The 12,221-nt window shown below is 37.3% G+C and overlaps 1 protein-coding gene across 1 annotated transcript in view; it reads left to right on the top strand.

Moving 5' to 3' along the window:
• Positions 1-10,224, top strand: part of HYCC1 (hyccin PI4KA lipid kinase complex subunit 1) — a 132,898-nt gene extending 122,674 nt beyond the window's left edge. Inside the window, exon 13 of the transcript XR_003208580.2 lies at positions 10,090-10,224. The gene's annotated coding sequence lies outside the window, so the exon portion shown is untranslated. The remainder of the gene's footprint in view (positions 1-10,089) is intronic.
• The last annotated feature ends 1,997 nt before the right edge of the window (positions 10,225-12,221 follow it).

Raw genomic sequence — 12,221 nt, 5'->3', positions numbered from 1 at the left:
AGAAGCAGGCTTCCTGCGGAGCAGGGAGCCTGATGCGGGGCTCGATCCCAGGACTCCGGGATCATGACCTGAGCAGAAGGCAGATGCTTAACGACTGAGCCACCCAGGCGCCCCTATTTTTAATTTTTAATAGATGTGTAATTGTGCCCTAGAACATCCATTTCCTTATTAAAGAAATCCAGCAAGACTGTGCATTTTTCATTTTGGTAAGTTGACGTCTGCAAGGCTGCATGTGTAAATGGTTTGTCCATGTTGACTGTAAATCAGGTAGAATAAGATACTAATATTATACATTTGAAATTGCTGCTCAATAATCTGGATAGTAAACTTTTATCAATAGTTTATTACACATTTCTCTCTGACTTTCCTTTAATATTGTATACTTTTGCAAAAATTTTGCATTTTATATATATATCTGAAAATGGCCTCCATTTTGTCATGTATTGGTCTTCCATAGCTGAGTTAAATACACCAGTCAATTTTTTCCCCTAGATTTAAAAATAATGAGCACTGAGTTATATATAAGACTGATAAATCACTGACCTCTACCTCTGAAACTAATAACATATTTTATGTTAATTAATTGAATTTAAATTAAAATATTTTTTAAAATAAAAATAATGTTCAATGTTTAATGCTAGCCTATTTGGAATTCTTTTCAAATTTTGATGTATTAAAAAAATCTCTTATTCTTCCTCTTGAGTTATTTCTGCCCTACACTGCCTCTTTGTTTACAGTAGTATGTGAATTTTCTCTTCTTTACTAAGGAGTTAGTGGAGATGGAAACATTAATTGATCCGAGTCAGTGAGTATCAATGTCATTCTGGAAAAAAAGGATGCCAGCATTAAGATTATGATGATGATATTGCTATTACTACTACTATGATTATTAATCATCATAATCATCATCAAATAATAATGGTGCCATATGATAGCCTTGTTCACTATTCTTTCCAGATAAATTTCACTATTAATTTGTCAAGAGAGTGGGCTGGAGAGTATAACTGGTATTTAATTTAATCTAATTTAGTAAACATGTTAATATTTTGCTTAGCTTTCTGAGACAGGAGCAAGTCATATGTCTTCATAAATTTATCTTAACCCCCTCTATTAGAATTTTGTATTTTCCTCTAAATAAATCCCTTCTATTAGATGGTGAGATTATTAGTCAGATTAAAGAAGACCTCCCATAACTAATATATTTCATTTTTATTAAGTAATATGTAGAAATGAAACATATTTGATATCCTATGTGAAAAGCCAGAATACATACTGCCATGTAAAAAATATATCTGCATTTGGGAAAAGATTAGAGAGAATTATATGAAATAAGGACTTAGGAGATTATGGTAATTTTTTCCTTTTGGGCAAGTTTCCTTTAATGATATTATTAAATTCTTATGAGAAGAAATTAAATATGATGACTTTTATAAAATATTTTCTTTTAAAATATTTTTTAATATTTTAGACTTAAAGACTTAAACCCTTTTCCTCTTGAAAGCATGATGAAGCCTGCTCTATTTCACTTTGCATTCCAGAAATAAGCACTATGAGGTCCCAAAGACAAATTCCTTTTCATTTTCAATTTACTAAGTTTTCTTTAGGATTTGGAATTTTTACATCCTCTATATTATTGATCTTACCATGTTATTTATTTTCTTGCTTTGGTTTTATCAGCCTTAATGTTGTATTTATAGTATTCTGGTAGCTGTATATTTCTAGGTAGTAATAAAACACTTGTTCGAGTATAAGACAATTATATTCTCCTAATTTTTCTTCTAAGACTTTATAATAAAAATTACATATATTAGAAATGTTGATTCCTAGGATTGACGATTATTAATATTTATGTTCACATTGTATATATTGCACATATAAATTATATTTCTCCTGTTTTAACTCTCTTTTGTATTTGCTTCTTCTTCTTTCATTAATTTGTTCTTCAACAAATATTAATGCAGGAGTTAATTTTACTGACTGGTATTTTCTTTTTCTCTTCTCATTATTTGAGTTAATGGGGTTTTTTAATTAATTTTTTTGGCAGAATCAACTATTGGTGTTATTAATTTTAGTTTTCCTTCTCCTCAGAATATGTTTATTCTGTATTGCTATTTCCCTTTTCCCACTTTCTCTTGGCTTGTTGTTTAGTTTGTTTTCTTTCTCAAACTAAAGTAAAAACTCAGTTGATGTTTCTCTTTTTATTTCTTAGTACTGGAAACCTCTAGAGCAATACAATTTTCCATAATGTTCTGCTTTGGCAATATCCCATAAATTTTGACATAAATCATTTGTGTATTGTGTTATTTTGTAATTTAGCTAAGCATTAGGAAAACATACAGAAATATACTTCTATTTGGACACTTTTTTAAAAAACAGATTTTTTTTATTTTTTATTTTTTTAAAGATTTTATTTATTTATTCATGAGAGAGAGAGAGGCAGAGGGAGAAGCAGGCTCCCAAGGAGCAGGTAGCCCGATGTGGGACTCGATCCCAGGACTCTGGGATCATGACCCAAGCCGAAGGCAGACGCCCAACCATCTGAGCCACCCAGGCGCCCAAAACAGATTTTATTTTTAAGTAATTTCTGTACCTGATGTGAGGCTCAAACTCATAACCCCGAGATTAAGAGTCACATGCTCTACTGACTGAGCAACCCAGGTGCCCCTTCTATTTGGACACTTTTAAATTCTACTGTTGCTGTATATCATTTTGTTGTGATCTGAGTATGTGGTTTGCAGAATTTCTGCCTTTGTGCATTTCCTAGTTATGTCATTGTTCCCCACAATATGGCTACTTTTTGTGAAAAACCCACAGTAACTTGAAAAGAATATGTTTTCTTGCCTTATCATTATTTTTTTTATGAACTGGGTTATTACTACCTAATGTATTATCTTATTCAACTTTTAATTTTTAAGAAAACATTTGTCTATGTGTGTGTTCTGTCATTCTTTTTTAATTGAAGTATAGTTGACACACAATGTTACATTAGTTGCAGGAATACAACATAGTGATTGAGGTTTTTAAGTATATTTTCATTTTCATTTATTTTTGCACTTCAGGCACTTTCTAGTTTATGTTTTTTGTTGCTATATTGTTTGGGATATAAAATATCAATTTGCTTAGGTTTTCTCTTTTTATTTTTTTCAAGTTTTTATTTAAATTCCAGTAAGTTATATACAGTGTAATATTGTTTCAGATGTAGAATTTGGTGATTCTCACTTACATACAATACTTGGTGCTCATCACAAGTGCCCTCCTTAATGCCCATCACCCATTTAACCCATTCCCCACCCACCCACCTCCCCTCCAACAACCCTCAGTTTGTTCTCTATAGTTAAGACTCCATTTCTTGGCTTGCCTCTCTTTTCTATCCCCTCTCTTTTTAATATACCTTATACAATCATATAGGAAGCTTGTTTACTTCATAATGCTTTCTGGTAAGAAATCTGCTCTATTCATTGTCATGATAGTAATCCCTAATTTTCTTGTATCAAAAAATTCAATTTTCTTCATCTTCAATTTAGATCATCCTAATTTTTAGTTCCTCTTTGTATTTTTGTTTTTAAGATGTCCTTTAAAAGCATCAGATTTATCGGATTTCCTTTTTAATCCAGATATTTATCTTTTTTTAATTGAAGTGTAGTTGACACACAATGTTACATTAGTTGCAGGAATACAACATAGTGATTTGACAGTTCTATACATTATGTTCTGCTCACCACAAGTGTAGCTACCATCTGTCACCATACAATGTTATTACAATACCACTGGCATATTGTACCTTCTATCCATGTGACTTACTCACTCTATTACTGGGAGCCTGTATCTCCCACTCCCCTTCACCCATTTTGCCCATCCCCCACCTCTCTTCCCTCTGGCAACCATCAGTTTGTTTTCTGTATTTATAGGCCTGTGTCTGCTGTTTGTTTTGGTTTTTTAGGTTCTACATATAAGTAAAATATGGTATTTATCTTTCTCTGACATTTCACTTAGCATAATACTCTCTAGGTCCATCCATGTTATTCCAAATGGCAAGATCTTAGTCTTTTTATAGCTAGTAATATTCCATTGTATATATACACAACATCTTTATCCATTCATCTTTTTTTTTTTTTTTTTTGAGAGAGAGAGCAGAAGAGAGGGGTAGAAGGAGAGGGAGAGAGAATCATAAGAAGACTCCATGCTGAGTGCATGTGTGCACAGCCTGATGGGGGCTCCATCTCACAACCCTGAGATTATGACCTGAGCTGAAACCAGGAGTAGGGTGATTAACCGACTATGCCACACAGGTGCCCCAATCCATTCATCTGGGTGTGAAATAGTTTATCTTTTTTTAAAAGGAAGCTTAACCAAATCACATTTCTTATTTTAATCAATTCCTTTGCATTCACATTTTCCCATTTCTACAGAAGTTTAAATATTGTTACTACACGTTTTTTTTCCCCTTAAAGGAAAACTAAACAAGTTTTCTTCTACCTCTTTAAAATGTACCCCTCCTGGAATGCCTGGCTAGCTCAGTGGGTACAGCATGGGACTCAGATCTTGGGGTTGTGAGTTTGACTCCCATGTTGGTTATAAAAATTACTTAAAAATATAAAAAAAATTAAAATATCTCTCCCTCCACTTCCATCAGGAGTCAATCACTAATCTGCTTTCTGTCACTAAAGATTAGTTTCCATTTTCTAGAATTATATAAATGGAATCATAAAGTACATGCTTTTTCTGGCATCTTTCATTCAGCATAATTGTTTTGGGATTCATCCATGTTATGATAGGGAGTAAATAGCTTATCCTTTTTGTAGTTAAGATAGCTAAATAGTAGTCCAGTATATGGATATATCACAATTTGTTTATCCATTCACCTGTTGATGGACATTTGGGTTGTTTCCAGTTTTTGTATATTACAAATAAAGTTGATATGAATATTTGTATGCAAGTGTTTATGTGAATATATGTTTTCATTTCTCTTGGGTATATGCATAGAAGTATGTCTTAGTCTGTTTGGGCTGCTATAATGAAATACCAGAGACTGGGTAGTTGATAAAACAATAGAAAATTATTTCTCATAGGCCTGGTGGCTGGAAGTCTGAGATCAGGATGCTAGCATGGTTAGGTGAGGGACTTCTTCAGGGTTTCAGGCTTCTCATTGTGTCTTCACATGGTGGAAGGGTCTTGGGAGCTCTGTGGCATCTCTTTTATTAGGACACTACTATTATTCATGAGGGCTTCACCTTTATGACCTAATCACCTTTCATTGGCCCCACCTCCTAATACTATCACATCAGGCATTATGATTTCAACATATGAATGGGAGCGGCAGGGGAGATACACAAACATTTAGACCATAGCTGAATGGTATTTGCTGTGTTGTATTGTAACTCTATGATTAATCTTTTGAGAAATCACCAAACTGTTTTCTACAGTGGATGCACCATTTTACACACCTTCCAGTGGTTTATGAGAGTTGCAATTACTTCACCTTCTTACCAACACTTGTTATTGCCTGTTTTTTGTTGTTGTTGTTGTTGTTTTTAATTCTAGCCATCCTAGTTTATGTGAAACAGTATCTTGCTTTGGTTTTGATTTGCAGTTCCCTAATGACTAATATTGAGCATCTTTTTATGTGCTTAATGGCCATTGATATATCTTCTTTGGTTGTTGAAGTAAAATTATTTTTTCCCTTTATGATCCATGTTTTAGTATTTCTATCTAAGAAACATTGTTTATCCTGAGGTAAAAAAAGATTTTCTCCTTTGTTTTCATCTAGGAGTTTTATAGATTTAGGTTTTACATTTATGTTTGGTGATACAGTTGGACTTAATTTTGTGTGTGATTTGAAGAAAGAGTTCATGTTTACTTTTCTCCATATAGATATACAATTGTTCCAGTACCATCTGTTGAAAAGATTTTCCTTATCCCACTGAATGACTTTGGCACTTAAAAAAAAAATCAGCTAACCATATATGTATGGTTCTATTTCTAGACTGTATTCTGTTCCATTGGTCTATATACTATGTCTTTGCCAATAGCAAACTGTCTTGATGACTGTCGCTCAGAGCTTCTCAACCTCAGCACTATTAAAATTTTGGCTCCAATAATTCTTTGTGGAAGAGGTAAGAGTTATCCTGTGCATTGTAGGGTGTTTAACAACATTTCTGGCCTTTATCCAGTGCTCTGCACCCACTGTAGACAGCATATAGATGGATCATGTTCTTTTATTCACTCTGCCAATCTTTTTCTTCTAATTGGCATGTTTACACCATTTACATTTAATGGAATTACTGGTATGTTGGGGCCTAAGTCTGCCATTCTATTTGTTTTCTATCAGTTTCCTCTGTTTTTGTTTGTTTCCTTTTTTTTTCTAACTTAGTCTGAGTTGCTTAAACATTGTTTTAGAATTCACCACATTTTTAAAAAAATTCTGTTTTCTTTCAAACCTATTTTTGTCTTTTTGCTTAAAGTATGCCTTTTGTAGGAAGCATATAGTTGAGTCTTGCTTTCTTATTCACTCTGACAATCTTTGCCTTTTACATGATGTGTTTAGATCATAAACCCAATATAATTATTGATACAGTTAGATTTAATTCTACAACTTCAATATTTCATCTTTTGTAGCCTCTGTTTCTTATTCTTCTGTTCCCACACTTTTGCTTTTTGAAAAGTTTTCCTAGTATTCCATTTTAATTTATCTGCTGGTATTTAGGTTGTACCCCTTTATGTTATTGCTATTTTTAGTGGTTGCCCTTGGCATTACAATATACATCCCTAATCAGAGTTTGTTTTTTTAATACAATGGATCAAAAGCTATCCTAGAAGCCCACATAACAAATGTTTATTTATATCTCATTGACTAAAACTGGTTCTCATCTCTACCTCTATAGCAATCATTGTCCACAGATAGTGACTAGGTTAGACGAATTAAGATTCATATTCTGGAAATGGCACAGAAATCCATCTACATTGAAATAGAGGAGGTCTCTGCCTGCTACCTGAATGAATTGGTGTTTGTTATCAGAACAAAGGGGAGTGAATATGGGATAAACAACAGTTAGTGCTGACACAGTGGTTAATCTTATATAATATACCTAGTTTGCCAAATTTTTAATCTCAGTACATTTTAACACAATTTTTTTGGTCATTTTTTGTTATTAATAATTTATTTTACTAAGGAAAGCTATCCCCTTCAAAGTATTATACAAACTCTAGCTGTTAGTATCTATTGCCACTATACCTCTCATTCCCATTTTGTTGTTTATTTTGGTTAGGAGTGCCCTTTAGGACAAAGTGTACAAAACTGGCCGATGGTAGATAATAATTATAATCTATTAATGAGTGAGTGAATAATGAATGAATGCATAGAAGTAGCTGTTTTCTGACTGTAAAAATAAAATTTGATTAAAAGATCAGTTCAAATTTATCCTAGAGGATCAGAATTTCTCCCAATGAGATTATTTTGCCATAAAGGATAGACAATCGTAATTAAAACAAAACAGAAAAAAAACTTAATTTGTGCCATTGGGTTGTTTCCTTTCTCATTTTTAAAGGAAGGTAGATGTCATAAAAACGTTACTTGTGAGCTTGTTTTAAAAAGGCCACATAGCCTTTTATTTATCTTTTATTTCATATGTTTTAGTACAATATGGATATACTTGAGAAAACAAGCTTAATTGGGGGGAAAAAGAATTAGCATTTGCAAAGTTTAGTTAAATATAAAATGCTTGACTTGTGAAAACCAGGCCTCTGGTTTTGAAAATACATTTCCTACTTTCTTCTCTAATGGGAGCTTGCAGCTCTTTATTAATGATGATTGAATTATAAATTCTCTAGGGCAGAGACTGTATTTTCTATCTCATTAATTTATGTGTGCAGAGAGACAGGTTGTTCAGCCTTAGGATGGTTTACAATTTAATAAATGCATACACAGGCATTATCTTACTTAACCTTCCAAGGAAGTACTCAAGGAAAATTCTCCCACTTTATGGATAAGGAAGCTGAGTCTCAACAATGAATGAAAAATTTAAATCTACAAGACTTGTATTGATCCAGTTGAGACTGAGATCTGCTCCTCAGCCCAATGCTCTTTCCTCTACACCAGCATCCTCAGGCCACCCCTCCCCCATTGCACACTTCCCTGCAGTTGGGCTGCCACAATTTGCGTGGAGACTCTCCTGCCACCTAAATGTTTCCCAGAGCAACAGCATGGGTAGGAGATCATTTACCGTGTAAGGCTTTCTTATTTAGCTTTGCTAGACCTCACCCACTAAGTGCCAACACTGTCCCCCTGTCATTGTGACATGCAGAAATGCCCCCCCATATTACCAGATGCCCCCTGGGAAGCAATACTGTTCCAGAACTCTCCATCAGGCTGCTTCTCTGCTGTCATAAATGATGGCAGGACTGGCAACTGCAATGAATAAAAATAGTCTTGACAAAGCATTTTGAACATCTTTGACCAAACACATATACCCTCCTATATGCAAGACTGCTCTAGGACACAGGAGGACACGTTTAGAGGGGATAAAGAGTATTTGAAATCCCTCAAGCAAAGGGAGTGCCAAAGATAGAAAAGGAGCTGCCAGTTGGGGTTGAGGAATCACCCCAAAATAATCCTGATGATGACAACAATAATGCTGACATTGAGTTATTGCTGTGTACTGGTGCTATGGTGAGCCACTTACACGTATTATCTGATTTCATTCTCCCAACAGTGCTACACAGTTGTTGCTACCATTATCCTCGTCTTATAGATTAGTGGGCGACCATCATCTCTTGCCGTAGCCATTATTATAACCTCCTTTCTGGTTTTTCTGCTTCCATGGTTACGCCCATGTAGCCCATTCTCCGCAAAATCAATCTGAGCCATTTTTATAACATGAGATCAGATCATGTCACTCCTCTGCTAAAACTCTCCAGCTACTTCCTGACACAATAAAATCTGAAGTTCCACAGTGGCCCATGGGCACATATGCCCTGCCCCGCACCCCTCCCTATCCTCACCTCCTGCTCTGCCTCACAGGACCTCACTCCAGCCATACTAGCTCCTTCTCCAAAGCTTTGTTCCTATCTGCAGTTGCTGTTCTATCCCCAAGATAAGCCCTCCCTTACTGCATTTAGACTCTGACCCAACCTCATCCCCAACAGAGCCCTTTCCTGATGGCTTTCTCTAAAATTGCCTCCCTTCTTCACTCTCTTGCCATTGTCCTGCTTTACTCTTTCTTCTTCACGGCTCTTGGTGCCACTTGACGTTATATTAACTGCTTCTTTATCCATCTGCTCATTGTTTTTCCTTTCATAAGAATGGGAGCTTAGTAAGTGGGGGCTTTTTCTTGCTCACCTTTTAGGGAATTATTTGGCATATGGTAACTCAATATTGGTTGACTACATGTGGCTTAGAGAAGTCAAGTTGACTGCCAGATAGCCAGAGCTAATCAGGGGTAGATTTACACTGTGAACTCCCAGAATGTCAGAGAAGACTCTTATTTGGGAAGGAAAAAAACTACAGATGGCAGAGAAATTTAGGATGGGAGATGGGAACAGAACAAGGTCTTTCTTCTCCTCTCTGCCAGGGAATGTTCAGAGGAAACTTTTTTTTTAAAGTCTGTGCAATAACCAAAGAGAATTGTACAGAAGGCAAAACTAAGGTGCAGACACTTTCAGAGACTTCAAGTCAGGAGTCTGCAGGTACACTGAAACTAAAGCCCATTTCTTTTTCTGGGCTGTGCATTTTGTTAGATAGCTGTGTACTTTAGCCTTGCTCCTTAATTCTTATATGAAAGGAATGCATGCAACTGGGATCTGTGTGCCCTTAAAACTGCTCTGTAGGGGTCATTTTGAACAAATTAATTCAGGCTTAGTTCAAAAATAACCAAACCAGAATTGTAGTCTGCCCATTAATTTTTGCTTTGTTCTATTGCTTTAGAGTTACATTCAATTTATGAATTTTTCTCTTCCAGTTCTTGGCATTGTATCTTTTTGTCCCTTTCTCCTTCTATACCATAATTCCGAGGGAGCCTGGGTAGCTCTATGTTGAATACCTAAAAAATTTTTTTAATTTTACAAATTTTTAAATGGTTTATCTTTTTGGCTTAGGGGGAAGCAAGGGAAGTCGACAGAATAGATCCTCAAGTGATGTGGACTCAGTTTCTTGCTGGAATTTGCAAAGCCGATTTAAATATGATCTTAGTTGTCAGAAGATTGCTTTTAAAATGTAGAAATTCAAGAAGACAGCCTCAGAGAATGCAAATTTTGAAGAACTTGGAATCTTTTTCATTTCAAATATAATATTAACCACAGATCTCATCTGGCTGGATATCGCAGAGTACAACATAAGGAAATCAAAATAATAAAAACAGCCTTGCTACCTTGCTGGCGTTTGGTGCTATCTTTGCCCCACACTGTCTCCTGCATGTTACTGTTTAGAGAAATGGCAGTGCGCATGAGAGATCTAAAGGGTAGAATATTAAATCACAATGACTAGCTCAGAAGCAATGAATGGATTTCAGCAGACACGATATGAGGACTTGCAATATGGAAATGATGCTTTCTAGGGTTGTTTGCCTCACTGTTGGGGGCAAAACAAAGCTTATGTGAGGGGAAAAAAATGATAAGAATGCCTGAAAGTCACATAGTGTTTAAGACAAAGATGCAGAGCAGTTCATCGGGAGGGTTAAAGGCCTAAGGAAAACCTTTGACCTGGGGTGACCCACACACCGGTGGGATTCAGGGGTCTGGGCTTCCAGAGGTATGACCTAGTGGGCTTCAGCACCTGTGGGACTGTATGCAGAGCTTTTACATTTCTATCATTTCCCCAAGACCTCTGGAGATGTCTTGGCAAGATATCATTTACATATAAATGCCTAAATAGAACTAAATTTTAACAGAGACTGATACTGTGGAAAGGGTTGCAAGTGAATAAAAATGAGGAAGAAGTAACGTTAGACCTGTTATTTAATTTCACATATTCATCTTCCCATCATACCTAGAATACTCTACTTAGTCACAATGGAAATGAATTGTAATTCTAAAGAAATTATTAAATACACACACACACAATATAAACACGCATTTTTAACTATCTAAAATGAAACTTCAGTAATTCAAATAGTTTCACTTAGAAGGCTAACATCAAGATTAAGTCAGTCAGGGGGGCGGAGCAAGATGGCGGAGGAGTAGGAGACCTGGATTTCGTGTGGTCCCAGAATTCAGCTGGATAGGGATCAAACCTATGATAGGGATCTGAACACCTACGAACTCAACAGGAGATCGAAGAGAAGAATAGCAACAACTCTGTGAACAGAAAAGCGACCACTTTCTGGAAGGTAGGACGTGCGGAGAAGTGAATCTGAGGGGATACTCAGGAGGATAGACGGCGGGGGAGGGGGCCTCCGTCAGCTGCTTCCGGCAAGTGACAGAGCTGCAGAGCACAAAATCAGAACTTTTAGAAGTCGGCTCCGCTGAGGGACTTCGCTCCAGTGGCTAAGCGGGGGTGGAATCCTCGCGGGACAGTGTGGTCTCAGGACCCTTGGGGTCACAGGAAGACCGGGGGTGCCTGAGTGCGGCAGAGCTCCCAGGTATTGGAGCGGGGAAGCCGGCTGCAGAGATGGAGCCGAGACCCGGGCTCTCAGCTCGGGGTTGCCATAAACAGTGATCGGCGACACAGTCGGGACACTGCTCCTCCAGCAGGGACCCAACAAGCGGCAAAGCCAGGAAGACTCCTCTTCCTCCCCCGGAAGGAGCGGCGCGGGAGCGCACTGCAGGGATCTGCTGGGTTTGGAGACTCCACACGGGGTCGGGTGCCAGAGATAGAAACGCTCGGTCACAGGCCGGGTGAGCACGGAGTGCGGCTGGAGACCGGGGAGATGGGAGTGACTGCTTTTCTTTGGGGGCTCACTGAGGAGTGGGGCCCCCGAGCTCTCGGCTCCTCGGGGGCAGAGATTGGGAGGCTGCCATTTTCACTCTCATCCTCCAAAGCTGTATGCAAAGCTTGCAGGGAACAAAAGCTCATGAGAGCAAACCCCAGCAGATTACTTAGCCTGGACCTGCAAGGGCGGGCAATTCCGCCTCTGGCACAGCCGTGTGGGAACCATGGCAACAGGCCACACCCCCAGAAGATCAGCAAGAACAGCCAGCCAAGACCAAGTATACCGATCAATGAGAACGGCAGAACTCCAGTGCTAGGGGAATACTGCATATAGAATCCATGGCTTTTTTCCCCCCTGATT

The sequence above is a fragment of the Callorhinus ursinus genome, unplaced genomic scaffold (genome assembly GCF_003265705.2).
Source record: "Callorhinus ursinus isolate GAN/ISIS: 27379988/994484 unplaced genomic scaffold, GSC_fseal_2.0 scaffold12, whole genome shotgun sequence".
Taxonomy (NCBI): domain Eukaryota; kingdom Metazoa; phylum Chordata; class Mammalia; order Carnivora; family Otariidae; genus Callorhinus; species Callorhinus ursinus.
The sequence above is the reverse complement of the archived record's forward strand: the minus strand, read 5'-3'. Positions and strand labels throughout refer to the sequence as shown.